Source organism: Lupinus angustifolius, chromosome LG19, assembly GCF_001865875.1.
Source record: "Lupinus angustifolius cultivar Tanjil chromosome LG19, LupAngTanjil_v1.0, whole genome shotgun sequence".
Taxonomy (NCBI): Eukaryota; Viridiplantae; Streptophyta; class Magnoliopsida; order Fabales; family Fabaceae; genus Lupinus; species Lupinus angustifolius.
The window spans coordinates 12331200-12340764 of record NC_032027.1 but is presented as its reverse complement, the minus strand read 5'-3'; the positions used below and the strand labels follow the sequence as shown (position 1 = coordinate 12340764).

At 34.3% G+C, this 9565-nt stretch overlaps 1 long non-coding RNA gene across 1 annotated transcript in view; it reads left to right on the top strand.

Moving 5' to 3' along the window:
• LOC109334566 overlaps nucleotides 1-9565 on the top strand; it is an 18191-nt gene that overhangs the window by 8365 nt on the left and 261 nt on the right. The window contains exon 2 of the long non-coding RNA XR_002106114.1: nucleotides 7711-7712. This is a non-coding gene — a long non-coding RNA (uncharacterized LOC109334566). The remainder of the gene's footprint in view (nucleotides 1-7710; nucleotides 7713-9565) is intronic.

Here is a 9565-nt window from a genome sequence, read left to right as displayed (position 1 = left end):
CCCCCAATCAGAGTCACTAAAACCTTTTAGGCTAATTTATGTGTTGTTGGCAGAAAATAACCCCTTTCCAGGGGTATTTTAAGGTACCTAAGGATTCTCAGCCCAACATTATAGTGATCCATGGTGAGTTTAGATAGAAATTGGCTTAGGTGACTGATTGCAAAGGAGATATCAGGTCTAGTGTGAGTAACATAGATTAGTCTCCCTAATAACCTCCTATAGGCAGTAGGATTGGGGTGACTAAGACCAAGGTTAGTATGGAGTTTTATGGCATTATCCATAGGTGTAGATGCAGGCTTGGCTACACGCAACCCTGCATCTTGAAGGAGATCAAGGTTGTACTTCTTCTAACAAAGGTTAATTCCTCTTTTAGGCCTAACAACTTCCATCCCAAGGAAGTACTTTAAATTTCCAAGATCTTTAATACTAAATTTCTTGTCAACGATCTGCTTTACAAATTGAATCTCCTTTAGGTAATTGCCTGCTAATACTAAGTTATCAACATACACTAATATGGTTGTAAAGGAATGGTGTGAATTTTTAATAAACAATGAGAAATCAACCTTAGATTGAGTGTAGCCATTTTGCATCAAAACAACACTTAACTTGACATTCCACTGCCTGCTAGCTTGTTTCAATCCATACAAGGATTTTTGAAGTTTGCACACTTTAGATTTATCAGCAATGTTTAAACCTTGAGTGCCTTTCATGTAGACTTCCTTAAGTAAGTCATAATGAGGGAAGGCAATGTTAACATCAAATTAGTGAAGATGCCATTTTTTTTATAAAAGTTAAGGCGCAAGAATAACTCTAATTGTAGTAATTTTCACAACAGGACTAAAGGTATCTAGGTAATCTATGTCTGTGGTTTGAGTATAGCCTTTAGCCACTAGTCTAGCCTTATGCATATTAGTGGTTCCATCAGGATTGTGTTTGGTCTTAAAAATCCATTTACATCTTATGGCTCTTTTGTTCTTAGGGAGATCTATGATAATCCAAGTCTCAGTTTTATTTAAAGCTTGTAATTCTTCTTTTATGGCATCCACCTAGTGTTGGTGTTCGGTAGCCTCATTATAATCACTAGGTTAAGATATTGAGGAAATGTTAAGGATGAAACTTTTATGTGTAGCAGACATATTTTGATAAGACAAAATATAAGATAAAGGGTATTTGGTATGGGTGGCATTAGTGCAAGAATTCATCAAAGTACAATGGTAATCTTCTAAGTATCTAGGAGGCCTTCTTTGCCTGCTAGAAGTCCTAAAAATATCATTCTACTCCTCACTGGGAGTAACTTCAATAGCCTCACAAGGTTCTTCAATGTGATTTATCTGATCAGTTTGATCTGGTTGTGAATTGAAGGACCTATCATAAAATTGGTGATCCATATAGTGATCACCTTTGCTAAAGGAAGTTGTAGGCAGAAATTCACTATCTTTATTCTAATCCAATTTATCTTGGTTAGAGAAAGGGAACACTTCTTCATAAAAGATAACATTTCTAGATATGAAGGTCTCTTTTATTTCTAAGTCATAAAAGATGTAACCTTTAACTCCATGTTTAAATCCTAGGAAAGTACACTTCCTAACTCTAGGGTCAAATTTTTTTCTATTGTTCACAAGAGTGGAAGCATAACATCAACATCCAAAGACTTTCACATTAAGAAGATTAGGGTTATTATTGAAAAGAACCTGGTAACGAGATTTGTTGTTCAAGATAGTTGAAGGTTGTCTGTTGATCGAATACACAACATGAGTAGTAGCATAATTCAAAAAGCATTTAGGCATAAAAGATTGGTACATTAGGCTCTTGCAACACCAAGAATGTGTTGATATTTTCTCTTCACAATATCATTTTGTTATTAAGTCTCAACACAATTAGACTAGTGTAGAATGCCTTTTGAGTTATAGAATTGATTCATTCTAAATTCTACACCATTATCAGATCTTATACATTTTAAAACAATATCAAATTGTGTTTCTATAAGTGCAACAAAAGACTTTATAACAGTTGCAGTTTCAGATTTATTCTTCTTAAAAAGTAATCAAGTATGTCTAGACTTATCATCCACTATAGTTAAGAAGTATCTATGGTCTAATGTAGATGGAAGGAAACATGTCACCATATGTCAACATGGATGATATCAAATTTCAGACTTGCTAATGTTGTTATGAAAAGTCATTTTCTTTTGTTTTGCAAAATGGCAAGCATCACAAGGTTTATTTATTGAATCATGATGAACGAAAGATGATTGTTTATTAAGAGTAGAAATCTTAGCATAAGAGGGATGTCCAAGCCTATTATGCCAAACGTCTTTATTCATAGAACTTACTACATTTATACATTAATTAGGCAATGATGACAAACTTTCAGAATTAAGAGTATATAAGCCTCATTTTTCTTCAACTGTACCAATCATCATCAATGTGATTTCCTCCTATATTTTGCAATTGGTTTTAGAGAAAATCATAGAGCAATTGAGGTTCTTGGTAAGCTTGGAAACAAATATCAAATTAAAGGATAACTTAGGTATGTAAAATACATTAGTCAAGTAGAGATCATTGGAGAACATAACTGTTCCTGATATGGTTGTGGTAATTTGACTTCCATCATGCATTTTAATGATAATAAGATCATTTTTATTGAATGATTGATACCTTGACAAGGAGTGATAGATGTGATATGTTGCTTCTGTGTCAATTATCCAATCTTCATTATTCAATTTGTTAGATATATTATGAAGATTACCTGAAAATTGTTGCGCACCTGAGTCAGCCAAGGAAGCAATATTAATTTGATTGTTGGTGTGATTTGAAGGTTCCTTTAACATGACTGAGATGGATTTGTGTTGATTAGGTGTAAAGCTAATGATATTTTCTTCTCCATTATGTGCACTTATTGTATCATTATCAGCAGAGCTACTCACACTGTTAATATTGATGATGAACTTGTAATGAGGAGGGAAGCCATGTTTCCTGTAGCATACATATATGGTGTGTCCTACTTTATTGTAGAATGTGCAGACTTTGGAACTTGACCCTCTTCATCTCATGCTGCCAGAACTAGAGTTCCTTCCAATTCATGTTTGATTGTGGCTTCCCTTTGAACCTTTTCCTATATATCTTCCTCTTCTAGTAAAGCTATTTGTGGTGTTAGTAAAGATCTTTGGTTCATCAAAAGGGAAAGCATATTATCTTTCTTGCCGCATAAGCAAAGAGAAAGCCTTGTTTATATTTAACAGGGGATCCATGATCATTATTTGGGATCTTACACCCGAATATTGCTCATTAAGCCCCTTTAGAAATCCTGATTACATAGTCTTCTTCCCTATAAGATTTGCTCTTACAAGTGCATGAGGTGAGCGATCTGAAGTTGTCCAATTCTTGCCAAAGGCCTTTCAACTGAGTACAGTATTTATCTATGGACTGATTTCCTTGCCTAGCAGTTTATAGTTGTGAAGATGTAAGTATATATCACATATGTTTTTATGAAGACAAATGACACATATAGTTTGATAAAGACAAAAGGTTGATAAAGAAAAAGGATCGATAACATGATAAATGTTCAAGGACAAGCTTGAGAGAATGAGCAAATCAACAAACGATAAGTATCAACTATAAAGTCAAGACTCAAGTTCATACAAGGCAAAACATTCAAAAGAAGATCTAGGGATTAACTTTTTTTATATCTTTATTAGGTCTTAAGATGCTTGCTTAGTAAGAGTCTAGGCTAGGATGAACCTCAATGAAAGTCTCACAAACTAAAATCAATCATATCTAAAATGACACTTGCATGCATGCGTACATGATTTACATGCACATACATACAGATATGATCATATGCTTTGAATGCATTTAAAAAGTGTTTTTAAATCATACATCATTCAAAGGCATGCACCATTCTTTTATAAATCATGTAGGAGGTTCATTCATAATTGAAATATATTTTTAGAAAACCATTAATCAATTAACAGATGTGTTAATCGATTAATCATTGATTTCTTGGGAACCCGTTAATCGATTAAATTAGGGGTTAATCGATTAAGGGTCGTTACTAGTTAATCGATTAAGATTAAATATAATCAATTAACTTCAGTTTAAAATAGAATAGTATTTTAACCCAATTTTTCATATTGCTTCATAAATGAGAAAAACTTTTCATAGAGTTAGAACACATATTTGAAATAAGGAGTTTACACATATTGTTCACAAAATCTAAAGCTCTAACTTTCATATCTTTAGAGAGATTTTCTAAGTGTTCTTTTGAGAAAAGAAAATGGTGAATCTTTACAAGATACTCGTTGAGCTTTATTGTCAAATCTTTTGTTGAAAAAGAAACCTTGCATCTCACACATTCCGTTTATGTAATTGTGAGATATTTTAGAAGGGTTCTTAGATTGTGAGAAGAGTGTAAAATCTCCATATTGAGGTGCACATATAACTTGAAGAAAAATGCTAGACCAAGGCAACAACATATTCGCTTGGTGTGTTGTATCACCATAGAAGAAGAATAGGTTTGGGGAAAAATCCTAGCGGTTGTTAGGTGTGTCTTCACGATAAGCAAGATGTCTTGGTATTGAGCGATACCTGGTTAGGGCCTAATCATGAAAGGATATGAGATCTTAGTAGGCGAGAGTGAGAGGTCAAACCAAGGTTGTCAAGTTCATAGAGATCAAGAAAGTAGCATCTTGCGTCTTGTATTGGAAGTGTGTTTGTAACAAACATTGATTTTCCATAGTGAAGAAAAATAGATTATGTGATCAACACTATCAACCCTTGTGGTTGCTTCAGCATGAAATGTGTTGAGATGACCATAGAGTTTTATAGAACCAACTTAAGTTAGCTTACTTTAAAGTGATAAGTTTAACTTAAGAGATCTTGATTTAAAATGTTAACTTTTGATATGTAGTTCTTGATTATGTGATCACTACTATCAACCTTTGTGATTGCTTTATAATGAAATGTTTTGAGATGACCATAGAATTTTGTTGAATCTATTTTAGTTAGCTTACTTTAAAGTGACAAGTTTAACATAAAATATCTTGGTTTTAAAATATTGTTTTTATGAATGAGATCTATACTATCAACCCTTATGGTTGCTTTAGAATGAAATATGTTGAAATGACCATGAAGTTTTATTGTTCAAAAGTATGGAATCCACTTGAGTTAGCTTACTTTAAAGTGGTAAGTTTAACTTAAGAGATCTTTTAAAGTGTTGACTTTGGTTAAGTAACTTACCTTAAAGTGGTGAATATGACTTAAAAAGTCTTTATGAAAGTATTAATTTGTGTTAAAGTTAAAAGTACAATGTTTGTTAAAGTCTTGTTTTAAAAAGGATTGTTTTCTTAAACACGACTTTTGATGATAAAGGATGGTTGAAGAATATGTAATCTTGAACTGAATGGATGAAAGTGATTGAGTCCATGATAGGTTAAAAATTTATTTATGTAAGGGTTATTATGCAAAAATTTAACTCGCAAACCTACTGCTTTGTTCTTGTATTTATTTCTGAAGCTTCCGAAGTTGGGCAGCATACTCATTTCGCACTTATCACCAAGGGAACCATTCACACGACACTCTAAGGTGAGAGAGAATACATCGTGACACAATGGTGTCAGGATATGACATCCATACCTCCTAAACTATCTCAAAAGTTTGGAGTTGTCTTAAGTATTAAGAAATCTCGTACTTAATCAATTGTTTGTCTGTTAGGATTAAGTACGGATGACCTCTTACGACATATCGTTTAAGTTATGTCTATGTGTGGAGTAATTTTGTGGTTATCTACGGGTAAATATTACTCGAATAACTATAACTAGGAAGGATCGACTATCCCTTGAGATATTCGATTTTCCGTATTCTAAAAACCCCTGTCTGTTGTTATTGATTACATGATCAACACTATCAACCCTTGTGGTTGCTTTAGAATGAAATGTGTTGAGATTACCATAGAGTTTTATGGAACCAACTTAAGTTAGCTTACTTTAAAGTGGTAAGTTTAACTTAAGAGATCTTGATTTAAAATGTTAACTTTTGATATGTTGTTCTTGAATATGTGATCAACGCTATCAACCCTTGTTGTTGCTTTAGAATGAAATGTGTTGAAATGACCATGGACTTATATTGTTCAAAAGTATTGAATCCACTTGAGTTAGCTTACTCTAAAGTGGTAAATTTAACTTAAGAGTGTTGGGAATTCCTTATGATTTGTGAAATATTAATCCTAGGATCTTGATTCTAATGATTCCCACACACATATATGAAACAAAGGATGCAGTGTCATACCTGAATCCATGTTCCTGAATGTACTCCTTTGATCTACGTTTCTGAAAGAGGTTTTGTGGTATGATGGTCTTCCTCAACCAAATCCCTGATTCCTCTTGGGGCTTACGTTTTCACTCTGATAGGGAGAGGAGAAAACTGAATTTGATTCGGTGTATTGGGGACCATAACCTTCTTTATGCGTTAACTTATATGGTTCCCATTATCCCCTATGGGTTAACCTAATGGGTATCCACCCATTAAGCCCATATCCATTATCTGCTTTTAGAAATCTAAGGGGTGTCATTAATTAGATCACTTATAATGTAACCTCGGAAATAAATAGTTGATATCATTGTATCAAATATATGATGCCCACCTTAATTAGAAATTATAAATTTCTAAAAATCTCCCACTTGGGCTTCATATCTTCCTGATACAATTATATCACAGGTTCTTTAGGCGCGCATCCGTATGCTATTTACGTTTAGACTTCTCCTTAATACAATCTGGTCCATCTCATATATCAACTATTGAACCACCGCAACTTTCATCACATTTAAGTGTGACTCGACCACGACGATCACCATATTAATATACTCAATGTCATAAATCAAATATGGATGAGTGACATGGAAATTTCATGCAATGTGATCTCAAACATGTCTATTTCCAACTGGTCCTTCTTTAATTGCAACATAATAATTATAATGCATAATTTCAAAATGAAACAATAAACCATCAACTTTATTATGCATAAAAACTGTATATAATATCCAAAGCAAAACATAATACATATAGACTCCCACTAAACTAAGGTACCCTAAGGAACAAGACCCATATAAGCAACATGCTCATGAAAGACTTTAGGTACCAAACCCTTAGTTAGCCTTAGTCAGTGGATCAGCTAGCATAAAATTTGTCCCTATATGTTCTTGGAAACTTGTCCATTTTGAACACTTTCTTTAACAACAAGAAACTTTATGTCAATGAATTTTGACTTTGTAGAACTCCTATTGTTGTTAGAGTAAAGTATCGTGGACTTGTTGTCACAATAAATCCTCAATGGTCTTTCAATACCATCGACCACACGTAAGCCAATGACAAAATTCCGCAATCATATGCTATGATCTGATGTTTCAAAACAAGCCATAAACTCCGCAGCTATGGTTGAAGGAGCTATAACCGTCTGTTTCGCAGATTTCCAAGAGATAGCACCTCCAACCAATACAAACACATATCCAGAGGTGGAGTATCTATTGTCTACACATCCAGCAAAATCAGAGTCAGAGTACCCAATGATCACTAAATTCTCAGACCTCCGATAAGTGAGCATGTACTTCTTTGTTCTCTTCAAGTAACGCATAACACATTTGATTGTCTTCCAATGATGCATTCCAGGATTACTCAAATATCTGCCCAAAACTCCCACAACAAATGTTATGTCGAGACGTGTGCAAACTTGAGCATACATTAGACTTCCTACCGCAGATTCATAAAGAATCTTTTGCATATCATATCTTTCAAGGTCATTGTTGGGGCACTGTTCGAGACTAAACTTGTCTCCCTTAGTTATAGGGGTATCCCCTGATTTACTGTCTTTCATGTCAAATCTATCTAGGACTTTATCTATATAGCTTTCTTGTGATAACCTTAGGATACCTTAAGAGCGATCTCTCAGTATCTGAATACCTAATACAAAAGAAGCTTCCCCAAGATCTTTCATTTCGAAATTCTTCGTTAGAAATCTCTTGGTCTCATGCAATAGTCTCATATCACTACTAGCAAGCAATATATTATCGACATATAATATTAGGAAGATAAATTTACTCCCGCTGAACTTATGGTATACATAATCTTCAACTTTATTTGCCTGAAAACCATACGAGGTAATAACTTGATGAAATTTGTGATGCATTGACAAGAAGCTTGTTTAAGTCCATAGATGGATTTCTTTAATTTGCATACCAAAGACTTTGAGCCATCTGACACAAAGTTTTCTGGTTGCACCACATAGATCGTTTCCTTAACGTCACAATTAAGAAACGCAGTCTTAGCATCCATCTAAGGTAGCTCTAAATCGAAATGAGCCATTAGTGCCAATATTATTCTAAAAGAATCCTTCGAAGATACTAGATAGAAGGTTTCTTTATAATCAATGCCTTATTTTTGAGTGAAGCCTTTAGCTACTACACAAGCTTTATATCTCTCAATATTACCCTTCGAATCCCTCTTGGTTTTAAATATCCATTTGCAACCAATAGGTTTCGCACCTTCAGATAATTCGACAAGATCCCAAACGTCATTATCATACATAGACTTTATCTCATCCTTCATGCCATCGATCCACTTTTAAGAATTAGAACTTCTCATGGCTTGATAAAAGTTCAATGGACCATCTTCTATTAACCCAATGTCATCCTCATGTTCTTGAAGAAATACAATATAATCATCAGGAATTGCACTTCTCCTCTCTCTAGTGGATCTCCTTAATGGCACTTCTACTTCTTGAGGTTGTTGAATTTGTTCTATAGGTACTTGAGGGAGTACCTCATTGTTGTCTCGTTCTGAAATATTGTCAAGGATAATATTATGAACATTATCTTCTATTACCGAATTTATTCCTTGAATGGTAATAGGTACAAGAACTTGTTCACTATCATTAATAGGTTCTTCCTCAAAGACAACATTCCTTATGTTCTCTTCCTTCCCAAAATCAACTTCCTCAAGAAATCTTGCATTTCCCGTCTCAAAAAAGAGCCTTGAAGTGGGATCATAAAATTTGTACCCCCGAGAGCATTCAGCATAGCCAACAAAATAACAGCTAACAGTTCTAGAGTCCAGTTTTCTTTCATACGGTCTGTAAGGTCGCGCCTCAGCTGGACAACCCCAAATGTGCAAGTGTCTCAAGCTTGGTCTTTTATTAGTCCAAAGCTTATATGGGGTTTTGTTAACTGCTTTACTTGGTACCCCATTAAGGATGTAAACTGCGCTCTTTAAAGCTTCCCTCCAAAGAGACTCTGGTAAGGAAGAATGACTAATCATACTTCTCACCATATCCTTAAGAGTTCAGTTTCGTTGCTCAGCAACACCATTCATGCTAGGTTTTCCTGGCATAGTGTATTGCGGAACAATTCTACACTTTCTAAGGAAAAGCGCAAATGACCATGGACGCTGTTCTCCTGATCCATCATATCTACCATAGTATTCACCACCACAATCAGATATGACAGCCTTAATTTTCTATCCAAGTTGAAGTTCAACTTCAGCCTTGAAAGACTTGAAAACATCCAAGGATTGGGATG